The sequence below is a fragment of the Microcaecilia unicolor genome, chromosome 4 (assembly GCF_901765095.1).
Source record: "Microcaecilia unicolor chromosome 4, aMicUni1.1, whole genome shotgun sequence".
Classification (NCBI taxonomy): domain Eukaryota; kingdom Metazoa; phylum Chordata; class Amphibia; order Gymnophiona; family Siphonopidae; genus Microcaecilia; species Microcaecilia unicolor.
In genome coordinates, this window is record NC_044034.1 from 23,557,737 (window position 1) to 23,576,635 (window position 18,899).

Genomic DNA, 18,899 nt, shown 5'->3' on the forward strand with positions numbered 1-18,899 from the left:
GAAGGTGGACCCAGGCCCATATCTCTCTCTACCTGTTACACTTGTGGAGGAAACTGTGAGCTGTCCAAAACCACCCAAAAACCCACTGTACCCACATATAGGTGCCCCTTCGCCCGTAAGGGCTTATGGTGGTGGTGTACAATTTTGGGGGTAGTAGGTTTTGGGTGGGTTTTAGGGGTGGGGGGCCTCAGTAGACAAGGTAAGGGAGCAATGGCGAGGTGTGTACCTGGGAGCATTTTATGAAGCCCACTGCAGTGTCCCCTAGTGTGCTCTATTGCTTTCCTGGATGTCAGGGGGACCAGTGTACTAAAAATGCTGGCTCCTTCCTCAGTGGCGATACTAGGTCGGCTGCCACCCGGGGCGGATTGCCACTGCGCACCCCCCCCCCCACCCCGGGTACAGCGGTTGTCTGTCTCCCCAGGGTGCAGCACGACACCCCCCCCTGACGCAATGACACCCCCCTCCCCTGCTGCATCAAGCCCCCCGGGTGCATTCATGGCTGCTGGAGGGTGCAGAGAGCAGCCCGCGCGCCCTGTCGGCTCCACTGGCTCCCTCCTCCCTCTGCCCCGGAACAGGAAGTAACCTGTTCCGTGGCAGAGGGAGCAGGGAACCAGAGGAGCTGATAAGTGCTGCGGCTGCTCTCTGCACCTCCAGCAGCTTGCACCCGGGGCGGACCGCCCCCACCGTCCTCGCCCTTGCTACGCCACTGCTCATCCCTACATCCAATGGCTTGATTTTGTGCGTTTTTGAACTTGTTTTTTTTTTTTTTAATGGACCAAAATTAAAACATCCAAATCACAAAACCTTCTATTTCGAAAACAAAAGATAGACATTTTTCTTTTTTTGAAAATGACCTTCTTTGCTATTCAGATTTGGACATCTTTTGCAAAACGTCCAAAGTCGGACTTAGACGTCATATCGAAGATGCCCCTCCAAGTAGCAGAATTAGAAAAGGTTTTTTTTTTTTTTTTTACATTTGTACCCTGTGCTTTCCCACTCATGGCAGGCTCAATGCGGCTTACATGGGGCAATGGAGGGTTAAGTGACTTGCCCAGAGTCACACCAATGTGGCCGCGGAGGCTTCTGCAGTCTGACGTCCTGCACGTACAGTGCAGGACGTCAGAATCACAGAAACGGAAGCCTGCGCAGCCCTTCTACATGGAATGTTGCTAGTGGAATAGCAAATCCATGTTAGAATCTACAAAATTCATGTAGAATCTCAATAGTATCTATTTTATTTTTGTTACATTTGTCCCCTGCTGCTTTCCCCCATCATGGCAGGCTCAATGCGGGCCTTAACATGGGGCAATGGAGGGTTAAGTGACTTGCCCAGAGGTCCCAAGGCGCTGCCTGGCCAGGGAATCAACCTCAGTTCCTCAGTTCCCCAGGACCAAAGTCCACCACCATGACCACTAGGCCACTCCTCCACTCAAAGAAGACGTGACCAAATTGATAAAGGGGATGGAATTCCTCTCGTATAAGGAAAGTCCAAAGAGGTTAGGGCTCTTCAGCTTGGAAAAGAGACGGCTGAGGAGGGGATATGATTGAGATCTACAAAATCCTAAGTGATGTAGAATGGGGTAAAAGTGAATCGATTTTTCACTGTTTCAAAAAGTACAACGACCAGGGGGAAATACTTTTAAACAAACAGGAGGAACAAATATAAACAAGCTCTAGCTGAGAAAATCTACGGCAAGGATCAAACACATGAAGCCCATACAATAATCATAGACACGCACCAATCCTCTCTCTGAAATCTCCTCTCCCGCACTCTCACCACTCTTAAAACCCCACCCACACAATAAAATTGTTAGACCTCCATGTTCCCTCGATACTCTTTTGTCCCCCTCTTCAACTCACCACTGTTATATTCCGCTGCTCTTTTCCCAAATGATATCTTGAATTTACTCTGTCTTATATAACTCTTCATAATGTAACCCATAATCGTATTGCAACCAATTGTACTTCCATCATTTACAATGTATTGTAAGCCACACTGAGCCCGCAAATAGGTGGGAAAATGTGGGATACAAATGCAAATAAATAAATAAATAAATTCTCTGCTGGAGGATGTGTTAACAGCGGGTAGTATATCTGGTTTAAAAAAAGGTTTGGACAAGTTCCTGGAGGAAAAGTCCCTAGTCTGCTATTGAGACAGACATGGAGAAGCCACTGCATGTCCCGGAATTGGTAGCATGAATGTTGCTATTCTTTGAGATTTTGCGTGGAATCCTATTACTCTTTAGAATTCTAGAATCTTGCTATTCTTGGGGTTCTATATGGAATGTTGCTACTCTTTGAGATTCTGCATAGAATCCCGTTACTCTTTAGGATTCCAGAATCGTTCTATTATTTGGGGTTTCTACATGGAATGTTGCTACTATTTGGGTTTCTGCCAGGTATTTGTGACTTGGATTAGCCACTCCTGGAAGCAGGATACTGGCTAGATGGACCATTGGTCTGACCCATATGACTATTCTATGTTCTTGTTTTCATTTAACAACAATTACAAATTTAAGTAGATAGATACAATCAGTCCTAAATCCTTAGCTCCCTTTTTGCTTTCTAAAGAACCTTATCCAGTCTTGGTATTACCCTTTTACCTATATGGACTTGTGATTGTAATTCCTCTCAGAAACACAGCCGTCCAACAAGTGCTGTAGTTCTGACTCCACATAGTGCAGTGTAGTGCAACAGAATCTTCTGGAGTAGGGCGGGACCTGCAGGGGTTATGCACCATGGGTCAGATGCAGTAAATGGCACTGAATTTAGGCAGAAATAAAATAGAAAAGGGACCAGTGCTTTAACTATTCCACCGCTTTTAGTACCACAAAATACTCTATAAGAATAGAAATATTTTTTAATGCAAATTAATTATTTATTATTACCTCACTATCATTCATCTAGTACATATGAGATTATAAACCTACAATCTTATATAGCATGATTTTATCTTCAATACAATGTTATATTTCTCCTAAGTTGTTCCACTCTCCGAGTCCATGCAATACAAAGTCCATTGCAATTGTATCCGTGTTCTTCCAAAAGTCAAAAATATAAGATGATTATTGATTAACTTGAAGTTATCACAATCTCTTCAGTTCCTTATATAGTCAATAAAAATCCTTTCTTTCAGCTCTACACAGTGCTGTGTTTCGCCATCGGCGTCCTCAGGAGCTGTTTTAACATCACATTGCCTCAGCGATTGAAGATAAATCATGCTATATAAGATTGTAGGTTTATAATCTCATATGTACTACATGAATGATAGTGAGATAATAATAAATAATTAATTTGCATAAAAATATTTCTATTCTTATAAGGTTTTTTGTGGTACTGAAATTTAGGCGCCAGGAAAAATCTACGCTGAGAGCTTTTCTATAAAAGGTTCTCCAGGGCTGAGCAGTCTTTATGTGCGGATTCCCACAGCCAACGTTGAGTCGTGGGACTTCCACCAGCTGAAATCTGGTGCGCAAATTGGGCACGTAACCCAGTATTCTGTAACACTGTGCCTAATATGTGGAATGCCCCTGACGTGCCCATACCCCTCCTATGGTCACACCCCTGAGACATTTTAGAATAGCGCATAGACAGATACACGTGTAAATCCAAATAAACCATGGAGCCAGGACCCGTTCGACCCCATCAACCCCCACCCCTCCCCAAATTCCCTTGTAATAACTCTCTTGATAACCATCATGGGGTAACATAGGCTGCAGCTTACTTTATTAACAATTCAACTTCAATGCACTTAAACAACCAACAGCCCACTTTGTCCCGAGCTACATATGTCCAAGTTTAATGCCAACCGTGCTTCCCCCTTTCCACCATTCGCCATGTCAGCAAAATGGCCATCATCCAGGCTCTGCCTTTGCAGCAAGAACCCTTCTCCGTGTGGACCTCCACACGTCTCCCAGGTTGCCCGACCCGCTTTTCAAGCCCTGGCTCGGCCCCCCCATGAGCCAGGCCTCCTGTAGCTCAGGTTTGCTGCGTTCTTTTTGCCGCTGTGACAGCCCCTGCCTTTCACCTGAAAAACACAATCAAAATACAGCATCCCTTCCCCCCACGCCCCCGCGTGAGGGTGGGAGGGTGGGCAAACACCTCTGCGGTTCTCTAGAGTGCCCTCCCTGCGTCACCACGCCTTGCCTCACACTCTCTCCTTGCTCCGCCCCCCTTTTCCTTTCCTCCAATCAGCATCGACTATCATCTGCCTTTTACACATCTTCCATCTGGAGACGGGATACTTTTACCCAATTCCCGTGTACCTCTGCTCCGCCCCCCCCATTCCCCCCCATCCCCGTGCCTCCTTCCGCCTCGAGGCCCCACGCGCGACCAGCCCCAACCACATTTAACGGCCCCAATCGAGACCAGCTCTCGGGCCCACTATTAGTGCCAATTAACTCCAATTACATCAATAATTAGTTTATGCGCCCAACTTTGGGAGACGGCTATAGAATCAGGAGGAACATGTCTACTTTTACCTGCATTGAGGTGTTCCAGGATCATCATAGGTTGGGGAGGAGTCATGTGTATAGATGGCATTTTCCAATAAATAATTTTAGCCACGTAAAAGAAGGTTTTCAAAGGGAAAGTATGTATGTAGTTTATTGAAAAACTAGTGAAAATTCCCCCAGTAAAATGGTATGGTCTTGCGGTCAGTGTGTGAAAATTCCCTCTTACGTTACATTTCCTTCAATAGCCATCTTTCCAGGCTCTCTAAGGAGCGCTGTCTCCTGTGAAATGGGATCTATTTTTATCGTTCAGCATATGAGAGGAAATGCCTTTGTTCTCTTGCTTGATTTCAGCAGCAGGAGATGCTTCTCCAAGTGTCCAAGCATCAGAGTCCTGCAGAAAGCAGGCAGCAGATTCTCGACTCCTGTAATAGAACTGACCTAAAGCAAAGATGAATGACCCCACCTTTTCTCAACACAATCTATAATACAGGAATCTTGTCCAGTTTCACGATTTTGAAATTTCACATTAAATCATCCCGTTTTTAATTACTCTTAAGAGATGCCACCATTGATTTTATATCCTGGTGTAACGCAAAGTCCAGTATATTTCCTTCTTCCATTTCCTCTACGAAGCTATCAGGCAGGGGTGGACTGACCATTGGAACAATAGCAAGGGACCATAGCAGTAGAGGGTCCACTCTCCCCTATCTCCCATCTAGTTTAATCATTTTTGATAGGTGGCTAGGGCCCATGACCTTTAGTGCCCGGAGGCCCAGATCACTGTCATAAGAACATAAGAGTAGCCATACTGGGTCAGACCAATGGTCCATCTAGCCCAGTATCCCTTTTTTTCCAAACAGTGGCCAAGCCAGGTCACAAGTACCTGGCAGAAACCCAAATCGTGGCAACCATGTCCACGTAGAACCCCAAATAATAGCAAGATTCTGGAATCCTAAAGAGTAACAAGATTCCATGTAGAATCTCAAAGAGTAGCAACATTCCATACTACAAATCCCAGGCAAGCAGTTGCTTCCCATGTCTGTCTCAATAGCAGACTATGGACTTTTCCTCCAGGAATTTGTCCAAACTTTTTTTAAAACCCAGATATTGCTAACCGCTGCTGCTACCACCTCCTCCGGCAAAGAGTTCCAGAGCTTAACTATTTGTTTGAGTGAAAAAATATTTCCTCCTATTTTTATTTTTAATTTATACTTTGCTCACACCTTTTCAGTAGTTAACTCAAGATGAGTTACATTCAGGTACACTGGGTATTTCTCTGTCCAGGAGGGTCACAATCTAAGTTTGTACCTGAGGCAATGGAGAGTTAAGTGACTTGCCAAAGATCACAAGGAGCAGCAGTGGGATTTGAAACTACCACCTCTAGATATCAAGCCCAGTACTCTAACCCCTAGGCCACTCCATGGGTAGCCTAGAGTATCCCCTAGTCTTTGTACTTTTGGAACAAGTAAAACAATCGATTTACTTTACTTGTTCTACAACACTCAGGATTTTGTAGACCTCAATCAGTTTCGCTCCTGCTATCTAGGTGATAATCTTGAATATAAAATATAGTAACATAGTGAATGTTGGCAGATAAATGTCAAATGCACCATCCAGTTTGCCCAGCAGCCATGTGGCCACATAGTTGACATTCCAGAGAGGGCTGAATGCATACTATGCTGCTTCCTTTTGCCAGGAATCTGTGCCAGCCACACTCTGATCTGGCTACAGCCATTAAGCAAGTGACATGGTTTCTAATTGAAATTCTTGTGCCAGTCCTGGATTCCCTTGAGACCCTCTCATATCAGGGTGTGTTGTGGTACTGGCAGTGCTAATTTGAAATGGAGGAAACAGGACTACCAATACCACAATGCAGTGGGAGGCAAGCTCAAAAAACCAGGACTGCAGATGATTAAAAAAAAAAAAAAAAAGTCTCTTTCTCAGAACCCGGAAATCGGGGCAGCAGTGTGGAGGAAATGGAACAGAGAAACGTTTTCTTCACTCAACGTGTAATTAACTCTGGAATTTGTTGCCAGAGAATGTGGCAAAGGCGGTTAGATTAGTGGGGTTTAAAAAAATGTCTGGACAGCTTCCTAAAGGAAAAGTCCATAGACCGTTATTAAATTGACTTGGGGAAAATCCACTGCTTTATTCTGGGATAAGCAGCATAAAATGTATTGAACTTTTTCGGGATCTTGCAGGTATTTGTGACCTGGATTGGCCACTGTTGGAAACAAGATGCTGGGCTTGATGGGCCTTTGGTCTGTCCCAGTGTGGCAATACTTATGTATGTAGAGCTCAAAAGGAGATTTTGGCAAAGGGGGTGGGCGAGGGCACTGTTGAACAAGCTTGCTTCATTTGGAATATATAAATACAGCAATGTGTTATTGTTTTAATCAGTTCTGAACCAAATATGTTATTTGAGGAACAATCAGGTGACTTGTGCTTTGGTTTAAAAAGTAACGTAGGCAGTGGTGTGCTGGAGCAGTCTCTCACAGGCTCGCAAGAGCCGGTTGTTAAGTTTTTAAGAATTTTGGGAGCCGGTTGTTAAAGTAGGGCCCTCCATGGCTACTTTAACAACTGGCTCCCAAAATGTGGGCTTGGGCCCCCTGCTGAATTCTCTTTTACTTTGCTGGTGGGGATGCTGAGCCCTGCCAGCCAAGTAAATAGACCGCTGCTGCTCCCCACTCCTTGTTTCCAGCTCTGAGCAGCAGGCTGGGACTTCTGGAGCATGTGAGAGAAGTTCCAGCATGCTGCTCAGAGCAAGACATTGGGAGTGGTGGCAGTCCATTTATTGGCTGCCAGCAAAGGTATGCCTAGCGTGCCTGCACGAAGGGAGGGAGGAGAGAGAGGCAAGTGTTGCTCCTCCCCCCCCCGGCCCCCCCTGGCCCTTCCAACTGCAGAGCTGGCTAGGTCCGGAGAAAGAGCCTGTTGTTAAAAATTTACTAGCAAACCCTGAATGTAGGCTACAGCTCCTGGTGGAATTTAGACTAGGCCCCTAGACAGAAAAGAAATGTAAGGATTTATATGTGAATGTGTATTATGTTTGTGTGTGTAGGTGTCTGTGTGTGAAAAATTCAGCTGTTTCTCACACTGCTGAGGCTCGCTCCTGGGATGAGGTCACCAAGTAGTATGGAGGACACATCTGTGACAGTAACAAGGAGAAGCAATCATTCCCCAAAGGTCTACCTATATCTGGCAATGCTATCGGAAACGACAATGCAGGAAAGCAGAAAAAAAACAGACAAACAGAAAGAGATCTCCTTCAGTTTACAGTGTCAATAGAGGAGCATGCAAAATGAGGGCGTGGACAACATGAGACGTGATCTGCATAAATTAGAAGCACGGGCTTTAATTTGAAGAAATGCAGAGTAATGCATTTGAAGAGCATAAATCCAAGATTACTGTAGACGATAATACTGTCGGAGAAAGGCTGATGAGCATGAACCATAAAAACATCCAAAATTCAAGGGGGAAATAGAGCCATTTTCAAAACAGAAAAATGTCTAGCTCTTTTTGTTTTTCAAAAATGGCTATTTGCTAGATGTTTTTGTGCTGTGTACGTTTATCTTTTTGGTCCATTTTCGGAAAAAAAAAAAAGTCCAAGTGAAAAACGCACAAAATCGAGCCATTGGCATGTAGGAAGAGCCAGCATTCTTAGTAGACGGGCCACACAGACACCCCAGGAGAGCAATGGGGCACGCTAGGAGGCACTGCTCCCAAGTACACATCTCACCGTTGCTCCCTTATCTTGTCTGCTGAGCCCCCTAAAAGTCTCCCCAAACCCACTACCTCCAACTGTATACCACTACAATAGCCCTTATGGGTGAAGGGGGAACCTATACGTGGGTACTGTGGGGTTCTGGTGAGTTTTGGAGGGTTCACAGTTTCCACCACAAGTGTAACAGGTAGGGCTTGAAGGTATGGGCCTGGGTCCACCTGTCCGCAGTGCACTGTACCCACCACTACACTACTCCAGGGACCTGCATGCTGCTCTAATGAATGTGAGTATAACATCTGAGGCTGGCAAGTAATGTTTTTAATCTCATTTTTTGGGGGTGAAAGGGGGTTAGTAACCACTGGGGGAGCAAGAGGAGGTCATCCCTGATCCCTCCAGTGATCATCTGGTGATTTAGGGCACTTTTTGTGGCTTATTTGTTAATAAAACAGCTGCAGACCAAAATGTCCAACTTATTGTAAAAGCAGTTAGCTTAGCGGGGGTTTTAAAAAGGTTTCGATGACTTCCTAAAGGAAAAGTCCATTATTAAAATGAACTTGGGGAAAATCCACTGCTTATTTCTAGGATAAGCAGCATAAAATGTATTGTACTGTTTTGGGATCTTGCCAGGTACTTGTGACCTGGATTGGCTACTGTCGGAAACAGGATGCTGGGTTTGGTGGACCTTCGGTGTGTCCCAGTGTGGCAATACTTATGTAGTTATGTACTTATAACACTGGATGTTTTTGTTTTGTTCCATTATGGCCGAAAAATGTCCAAGTGTTAGGAAAGCCCAGATCCCACCCTTAACACACCCTTGACAAGCCCCCTTGTGATCTGAACACAATTCTGACGGACTTCATAGAAAAATGTTTAAAAATTGGTTTTGAAAATACCAATTTTGTGAGAAAAACGTCCGAATGCAGATTTCCGCCACTTTTTTGAATATTTTTCTCTTTTGAAAACGAGCCCCATAGTTACTTTTTAGTGACACCCATCCGATTCTTTTTGTGTCACCACTAGGGGGCTGCCTCTGGTTTTCAACAAACTTCCTTTTGAGTGAAACATTTCAGTGCTCTTTTTATGTCAATTTTTTTTTTATTTAGTAAGTGAAAAAGATAACAGTATTTATGTTAGGCGCAAGTTCATTCTTATTATGGGAAAGTTTCACGCAGCACCTCCACTGGCTTAAAATCGATTCTAGGATTCATTTCAAAGTTGCATGTTTAGTGTTTAAATGTTTTCATGGCTTGAATTCAGAATCGGTTGGTGGGTTACTTAAGTTTGCAAATAATAGAAATCATCTGAGAAGTAGGTTCAATCTAACTAGATGTGGCATACTTAGATTTCAGCAAAGCCTATGACACGGTTCCGCACAGGTGACTCATAAATAAACTGAGTACCATTGATATGGGACCTAGAGAACTGACAGGGTTAAAAATTGGTTGAACGGAAGGAGACAGAGGGTGGTGGTAAATGGAGCTTGCTCTGAAGAAAAGGAGGTCATCAGTGGAGTACCGCAGGGATCGGTCCTAGGGCTGGCTCTTTTTAACGTCTTTGTGAGCGATATTGCGGAAGGGCTGTCTGGTAAGGTTTGTCTCTTTGCGGATGATACCAAACTCTGCAACAGGGTGGACACCCTGGAAGGTGTGGATGACTTGAGGAAGGACCTAGCAAAGCTTGAGAATGGTCCAATATTTGACAACTAAGATTTAATGCTAAGAAATGCAGGGTCATGCACTTGGGTCACAAGAATCCGAGGGAACGGTACAATACAGGGGGTGAAGTGCTTCTGTGTACAAAGGAAGAGCGGGACTTGGGGGTGATTGTGTCTGATGACCTTAAAGTTTCCAAACGGGTAGAAAAAGCGACGGTCAAGGCCAGAAGGATGCTTGGGTGCATAAGGAGAGGGATGACCAGCAAGAAAAAAGAGGTGACATTGCCCTTGTATAAGTCTCAGGTGAGGCCCCATTTAGAGTACTGTGCGCAATTCTGGAGACCGCACCTAAGGAAGGATATAAACAGGATGGAGTCGGTCCAGAGGGCGGCTACAAAATTAGTAAGCAGTCTTGGACATTATAGGGACAGGCTTATGAACCTCAACATGTATATGCTGGAAGAGAGGAGACATGATACAGATGTGGAGTGGAGGAGTGGCCTAGTGGTTAGGGTGGTGGACTTTGGTCCTGGGGAACTGAGGAACTGAGTTAGATTCCCACTGCAGGCACAGGCAGCTCCTTGTGACTCTGGGCAAGTCACTTAACCCTCCATTGCCCCATGTAAGCCGCATTGAGCCTGCCATGAGTGGGAAAGCGCAGGGTACAAATGTAACAAAATAAAATAGATACTATTGGAGATTCTACATGGAATGTTGCTACTATTGGAGATTCTACATGGAATGTTGCTATTCCACTAGCAACATTCCATGTAGAAGCCTGCGCGGCCACATTGGTGATCTGCAAGGGCCGACTTCAATCTACATGGAATGTTGCTAGTGGAATAGCAACATTCCATGTAGAATCTCAAATAGTAGCAACAGTGGAGGAGTGGCCTAGTGGTTAGGGTGGTGGACTTTGGTCCTGGGGAACTGAGGAACTGAGTTTGATTCCCACTTCAGGCACAGGCAGCTCCTTGTGACTCTGGGCAAGTCACTTAACCCTCCATTGCCCCATGTAAGCCGCATTGAGCCTGCCATGAGTGGGAAAGCGCAGGGTACAAATGTAACAAAAATAAAATAGATACTATTGGAGATTCTACATGGAATGTTGCTACTATTGGAGGTTCTACATGGAATGTTGCTACTATTGGAGATTCTACATGGAATGTTGCTATTCCACTAGCAACATTCCATGTAGAAGCCTGCGCGGCCACATTGGTGATCTGCAAGGGCCGACTTCAATCTACATGGAATGTTGCTAGTGGAATAACAACATTCCATGTAGAATCTCAAATAGTAGCAACAGTGGAGGAGTGGCCAAGTGGTTAGGGTGGTGGACTTTGGTCCTGGGGAACTGAGGAACTGAGTTTGATTCCCACTTCAGGCACAGGCAGCTCCTTGTGACTCTGGGCAAGTCACTTAACCCTCCATTGCCCCATGTAAGCCGCATTGAGCCTGCCATGAGTGGGAAAGCGCAGGGTACAAATGTAACAAAAATAAAATAGATACTATTGGAGATTCTACATGGAATGTTGCTACTATTGGAGGTTCTACATGGAATGTTGCTATTCCACTAGCAACATTCCATGTAGAAGCCTGCGCGGCCACATTGGTGATCTGCAAGGGCCGACTTCAATCTACATGGAATGTTGCTAGTGGAATAGCAACATTCCATGTAGAATCTCAAATAGTAGCAACAGTGGAGGAGTGGCCAAGTGGTTAGGGTGGTGGACTTTGGTCCTGGGGAACTGAGGAACTGAGTTTGATTCCCACTTCAGGCACAGGCAGCTCCTTGTGACTCTGGGGCAAGTCACTTAACCCTCCATTGCCCCATGTAAGCCGCATTGAGCCTGCCATGAGTGAGAAAGCGCGGGGTACAAATGTAGCAACAACAACAAAAAAATCTCAGGGGCATTAATGTACATGAAGTGAGGCTTTTTCAAATGAAGGAAAACTCTAGAATGAGGGGGCATACGATAAAGTTAAGAGGGAATAGGCTTAGGAGGAATCTAAGAAAGTATCTGTTCATGGAAAGAGTGGTGGAAGCGTGGAATGGTTCTTAAGGTATGCTAGGAATGTTCATTTGGCTTTCAAACCAGTAGAATTTGGAATAGTATCCCAACTGAAATACGAACTATGACTTCTTAAGGTGCTTAAGACATTTTTTTTTTACCAGACAAACATTTTGATTAATAATGATGTAATCTTTAGCATTTTTATTGTTATATTTTAAAATGTAAAATGTTATGTAATTCCTTCCAATTGGAAGTTTCTTGTTCTGTTCTCTGCTTTGCACCTTGGGGCTTAAAATGTTTTATTGTGTATTGTATTGACATTGTAATGTAGTATACTAGGCCATACTTTGTATTGTTGTTTGAATATTTTTGCTGCTGTAATTGTCTATAGCTTATGTTTGAGTTGTTCTTGCTGTATAGCGCCTTGAGTGAATTCCTTCAAAAACTATTACTACTACTATTAAACATTTCTATAGCGCTACTAGACTTATGCAGCGCTGTACAAATTAACATGAAAAGACAGTCCCTGCTCAACAGAGCTTAAAATCTAAATTGGACAGACGAACAGACAGCTAGGGGTGGGGAAATTGCAGTGGTAGGGGTGATAAGTGAGGGTGTTGAGTAAGAGAGTCATGGTTAGGAGTCGAAAGCAGTAGCAAAGAGGTGGGCTTTAAGCCTAGACTTGAAGACAGCCGGAGACTGAACCTGATGTACTGGCTCAGGGAGTCTATTCCAGGCATAGGGAGCAGCGAGATAGAAGGAACGGAGCCGGGAGTTAGCAGTGGGGGAGAAGGGGGACGACAGGAGACATTTACCCAGCGAACGGAGTTCACGGGGAGGAGTGTAGGGAGAGATGAGAGCGGAAAGGTACTGAGGAGCATAACACAATCACCAGCACATGAGCATCTGATCTCACCACCGTACTGCCAACCATTGACCCCACTATGAACTTTGCTTAGATAACTTATTCTGTGTTTTGGCCAAATTTACATTTTTGGGCACTGATGGTCAAAAAGGTAAATAAATGCTAATAAATAACATAAAATAAATTCAAGTAGATTATAAATCGTAGCCAAGTGGTTAGTGCCGTGGACTTTGATCCTGTGGAACTGGGTTCAATTCCCACTGCAGTTCCTTGTGACTCTGGGCAAGTCACTTAACCCTCCATTGCCCCAGGTACAAATAAGTACCTGTATATGATATATATACCACTTTGAATGTAGTTGCAAAAACCTCAGAAAGGCGGTATATCAAGTCCCATTTCCCTATTTGAGATTCTACATGGAATGTTGCTACTATTGAGATTCTGTTTACTACTACTGTTTACTAGTAGTAGTAAAGTAAACTATTGAGATTCTGTTGCTACTATTTGAGATTCTACATGGAATGTTAATGTTGCTATTCCACTAGCACCATTCCATGTAGAAGCCTGCCCTTGCAGATCAGCAACGCAGTTGCGCAGGCTTCTGTTTCTGTGAGTCTGACGTCCTGCACGTATGTGCAGGACGTCAGACTCACAGAAACAGAAACCTGTGCAGCCGCATTGCTGATCTGCAAGGGCAGGCTTCTACATGGAATGTTGCCAGTGGAAGAGTAGACTAGTGGTTAGTGTAGTGGACTTTGATTCTGTGGAACTGGGTTTGACTCCCACTGCAGCTCCTTGTGACTCTGGGCGATATAGCCGCTGACTGGGATATTCAGCAGGAGATAGCCAGTTATCTCGCCTTGAATATCCGCAGATAGCTGGCTTGATGGTACTTAACCAGACAAGTGCAGTTTCTGGCCCTTTGAATGTTGGGCAGAAAGTCTTTAGCTCCGATTTAAAAATGGAATGGGATTTTTCTAACTTTGGCAATGAATTCTACAAGGTGAGGGCCACTACAATAAAAATTTGAACCCGAATAGCGTCTGATCTAATGTATTGGAATGAAGAAATTACAAAGTGAAATTGCTGAGATGACTGGAGAGGATGAGAAGCAACGTAAGGGGTCCACAGGCAGAAGAGGTACATTGGTTGCTCAAAATAATGAATTTTGGGAGTAAGAGTCAAGATTTTGTAGGTTATTCGATGAGCAAGGGCTGCAGAGCAGACCCACTGCAATAAATCAAGGAAGTGTAGACCATTTCCTGAGCATTCCCCTCTTCCCCATTTCCTTTGTAGTGCAGGAAGGTGCTTTTCTGTTAAGAAAATTCTTCCTAGAATGATATGGAGAGTTTCTGTGAGTTCCGTGCATGTGGTTCACACAGAGCTCTCCAGAACTTGCTTCTACTACTACTACTACTTTTCATTTCTAAAGCGCTGCTAGACGTACGCAGCGCTGTACACTTGAACATGAAGAGACAGTCCCTGCTCCACAGAGCTTACAATCTAATCAGGACAGACAAACAGGACAAATAAGGGATGACAAAAGAGTAGCAAGATTCCGGAATCCCAAAGAGTAGCAAGATTCTGTGCAGAATCCCAGAGAGTAGCAAGATTCCGGAATCCCAAAGTGTAGCAAGATTCTGTGCAAAAAGAGTAGCAACATTCTGGAATCCCAAAGAGAAGCAAGATTCCGGAATCCCAAAGACTACTACTACAACTTATCATTTCTATAACACTACTAGACGTACACAGCACTGTACACTTGAACATGAACAGACAGTCCCTGTTCCACAGAGCTTACAATCTAATTAGGACAGACAAACAGGATAAGGTCTGGAACTGTATTCCTCACAGCTGCCTGCGATTCAGTGGGAGTGGGAACAATGTACTGTTCTCATACAGCAATGAACGGAAGCAAGGGGCAAGGTCTAATGATGGTCTGGATAATGCTGATCTCATCCATTTCGACTTCACAGATTTAGCAGGAAAAGCGTTCAAGATTAACTCAAGGGAGAGGTCCATTTGCAGCAAAAGTAAGGGGAAAAGAGTAGTTTAAGGGTTTCCTAAGTAGTATGTATAAAATAGCAGATGCAAGTACAGTATAGACCTGCTATTAAAGAGTTTGCCCAGAAGAGAGGTGTCGAAAGCATGCCCCTGAATTATGCACATATCACCCAAATCTAACTGAGACAATTTACGCCAGCTCTCTGGTTGGCACATGCACTCGCAGTAAATGGATGCACCTGTATATACCCAGTTACACTAACAGGCACATACTTTTCTGTAGGCTCCACATGGGCACCCTTTAAGCACCTAAATTTAAGAGCACCTGATTGTCTGCTGGGATTTCTGAGGGAAAAAAGTGAGAGCTTACATAACCGGAGGCCTTGAACAAAGATTTTGTCCTATTTAGAGAGCACAGGAGCAAGTTGTCTGCCCAGTGTGGCCAAAAAAGCAAACAGGATGCTAGGAATGATTAGGAAAGGGATGGAAAATAGGACCAAGAATATTATAATGCTTCTGTATCAAGCCATGGTGCGACCTCACCTTGAGTATTGCGTTCAGTTCTGGTCACAGTATCTCAAAAAAAGATATAGCGGAATTAGAAAAGGTTCAAAGAGCAGCCAAAATGATAAAGGGGATGGAACTCCTCTGGTATGAGGAAAGGCTAAAGAGGTTAGGGCTCTTCAGCTAGGAAAAGAGACGGATGAAGGGAGATATGATTGAGGTCCATAAAATCCTGAGCGGTGTAGAACGGGTAGAAGTTAATCAAATTTTCACTAGGTGACCCTCAATGAAATTACGTGGAAATACTTTTTAAACAAATAGGAAATATTTTTTTTCATTCAAAGAATAGTTAAGCTCTGGAACTCATTGCCAGAGGATGTGGTTACAGTGGCTGGTGTATCTGGGTTTAAAAAAAGGTTTGGACAAGTTCCTGGAGGAAAAGTCCATAGTCCACTATTGAGATAGACATAGGGGAAGCCATCCCTTTCCCTGGAATCTTGTTCCTCTTTGGTGTTCCAGAATCTTATTATTACTTGGGATTCTAGAATCTTGCAACTCTTTGAGGTTTTTCCAGCTACTTGTGACCTGGATGGATACTGGGCTAAATGGACCAACGGTCTGAGCATGTACGGCTATTCTTCTGTTCTTATATTTCTTCTCTGTGACTGCTTCATATTACACAGGCATGCCTTACTCCTGGCAGTCTGCAAACGCCAACAAGATGTGTAAGGCCACAGATGATGCAATATTTGAAACCTCTTGCAAGAAAGTGAACCATCTGATACTCTTCAGACGTGTATGTTTAAGGAAGAATGCCTTTCCAGAAACAGACTCCTGTACCAGTGCCGTAGCCACTTTGGACTCAAGCCCACCCAGCAGGGGCACAGCAATGATGTGGCTGGCGGGGATCCCCAGGCTCTGCCAGCAGAAGATTCCTGGCATCATCATGGGGGTCACTTAACTCCACTCCCTTGAACCCCCCCCCCTTTAATCTTTAAATCCTTTAGTTCTTCACTGGCAGCGAGCAACAGCACATTCCCCCTGCTTACAGGGAAGTTGCATCAGAGGGAAGGCTCGGAGCCGGTGCAAGCAAGAGGAATGAGCTGCCTTCTCGTTGCTGGCAAAGACCTAAAGGATGTAATGGTACTGGGGGGGGGATACAGTTAAGTGACCCTCCCCAGATTGCCTGGGGGGAGGGAGAAATGTTTAGTGGGGAGGCTGCAGGGGACGGGGTTGCAATGCCCACCCATTTTGGCCTCAGGTCCACCCAAAAATTGGGTGTCTGGCTACGCCCCTGTGTACTGCTAAAAGCTTGAGTTCTGATTATTCTTAGTTTCAAAAGACGAAGGAACAATGTATCAAGAGATAGTGTTTTGAGGCTATTTAATAGAAAGAAAACAAAACAAAAATAGGAAAATAAGTTGATGTCTTTTTTATTCGACTACCTTAATACTTTTTCCCTCTTATTCTATAAAGTTGCCTATGGTTTATAGAATGTTGTATGCAACTTAATTCAAGAATTGGCTGTTAATTGGAGTTAACAGCCAATTATTAGCTGTAATAGGCCTTAATTGGTATCAATTAGCAATCCCATGCACAACTGCCTGTATGCGGTATTCTATACACTGTGTGCTGAAATTCCAGAGGGGTGTGGACATGGGAGGGCAGGGAAATGGGACTGGTTTTTGCAACTACATTCAAAGCGGTTTACATAGTATGTACAGGTACTTATTTGTGCCTGGGGCAATGGAGGATTAAGTGACTTGCCAAGAATCACAAGGAGCTGCAGTGGGAATCGAACTCAGTTCCCCAGAATCAGAGTCCGCTGCACTAACCACTAGGCTACTCCTCCACTAGCAACATTCCATGTAGAAGCCTGCCCTTGCAGATCAGCAATGCGGCCGCGCAGGCTTCTGCTTCTGTGAGTCTGACGTCCTGCAGGACATCAGACTCACAGAAACAGAAGCCTGCGTGGCTGTGTTGCTGATCTGCAAGGGCAGGCTTCTACATGGAATGTTGCTAGTGGAATAGCAACATTAACATTCCATGTAGAATCTCAAATAGGGAAAGGGAAATTGATATACTGCCTTTCTGAGGTTTTTGCAACTACATTCAAAGCGGTTTACATATATTCAGGTACTTATTTTGTGCCAGGGGCAATGGAGGGTTAAGTGACTTGCCCAGAGTCACAAGGAGCTGCAGTGGGAATCGAACTCAGTTCCCCAGGATCAAAGTCCACTGTACTAACCACTATTCTACTCCCTCCACTAGCAACATTCCATGTAGAAGCCTGCCCTTGCAGATCAGAAATGCAGTTGCGCAGGCTTCTGATGTACGTGCAGGACGTCAGACTCACAGAAACAGAAGCCTGCGCGGCCGCATTGCTGACCTGCAAGGGCAGGCTTCTACATGGAATGTTGCTAGTGGAATAGCAACATTCCATGTAGAATCTCAAATAGTAGAACAGAATCTCAATAGTAGCAACATTCCATGTTCTCTGCACTAACCACTAGGCTACTCCTCCACTAGCAACATTCCATGTAGAATCTCAAATAGGGAAAGGGAACTGGGACTTGACATGCCGCCTTTCTGTGGTTTTTGCAACTACATTCAAAGCGGTTTACATATATATTCATTATTTGTACCTGGGGAAATGGAGGGTTAAGTGACTTGCCCAGAGTTACAAGGAGCTGCAGTGGGAATCGAACCCAGTTCCCCAGGATCAAGGTCTGGTGCCCTAACCACTAGGCAGTTACACGTATTTGTTCTAGTATACTATCATTTTCACGCCAAAGTGCCTACAGTTAGCAGTGAACACTTACATCAGCCTTTGAGCTGGTGTAAGTGCTCGCACATAGTAACATATAACACAGTAGATGACAGCAGATAAAGACCTGCACAGTCCATGCAGTCTGACCCACAAGATAAACTCATTACATACGGTATGTGATACTTCATACGTATACTTGGTCTTCATTTGTCCTTGCCATTTCCAGGGCACAGACCGTAGGAGTCTGCCCAGCGCTCTCCTTGTTCTCCGACTTCTGAAGCCGAAGCTGAATTTGTCAAGCTCCGATTAGAGCAAAGACTGTAAAAATTTGCTTCCCAGTCTCTGTACGTTTGGAACGAGTAAAAAAAAAATCAATTTACTTCTTCTCGTTCTACACCACTCAAGATTTTGTAGACCTCAATCGTATCTCCCCTCGTCCGTCTCTTTTCCAAGCTGAAGAGCCCTCACCTCTTTAGCCTTTCCTCATACGAGAGGAGTTCCATCCCCTTTGTCACTGTGATATTTCAAAGCTACAGCTTCTATTTATTTTCTTATCTTTATTTATTTGTTTGCATTTGTATCCCACATTTTCCCACCTATTTGCGGGCTCAGTGTGGCTTACAATACATTGTAAATGATGGAAGTGCAATTGGTTGCAGTACAATTATGGGTTACATTGTGAAGAGTTATATAAGACAGAGTAAATACAGGATATTATTAGGGGATGGAACAGTAGAATATAACAGTGGTGAGTTGAGAGGGGGACAAAGCAGTATCGAGGGAACAGGGAGGTCTGACAATTTTATCTGTGGGTAGGGTTTAAGAGTGGTGAGAGCGCGGGAGAAGAGATTTCAGAGAGTGTACTGGTGCGTGTCTATGAGATTGTATGGGCTTCATGTGTTTTGATCCTTG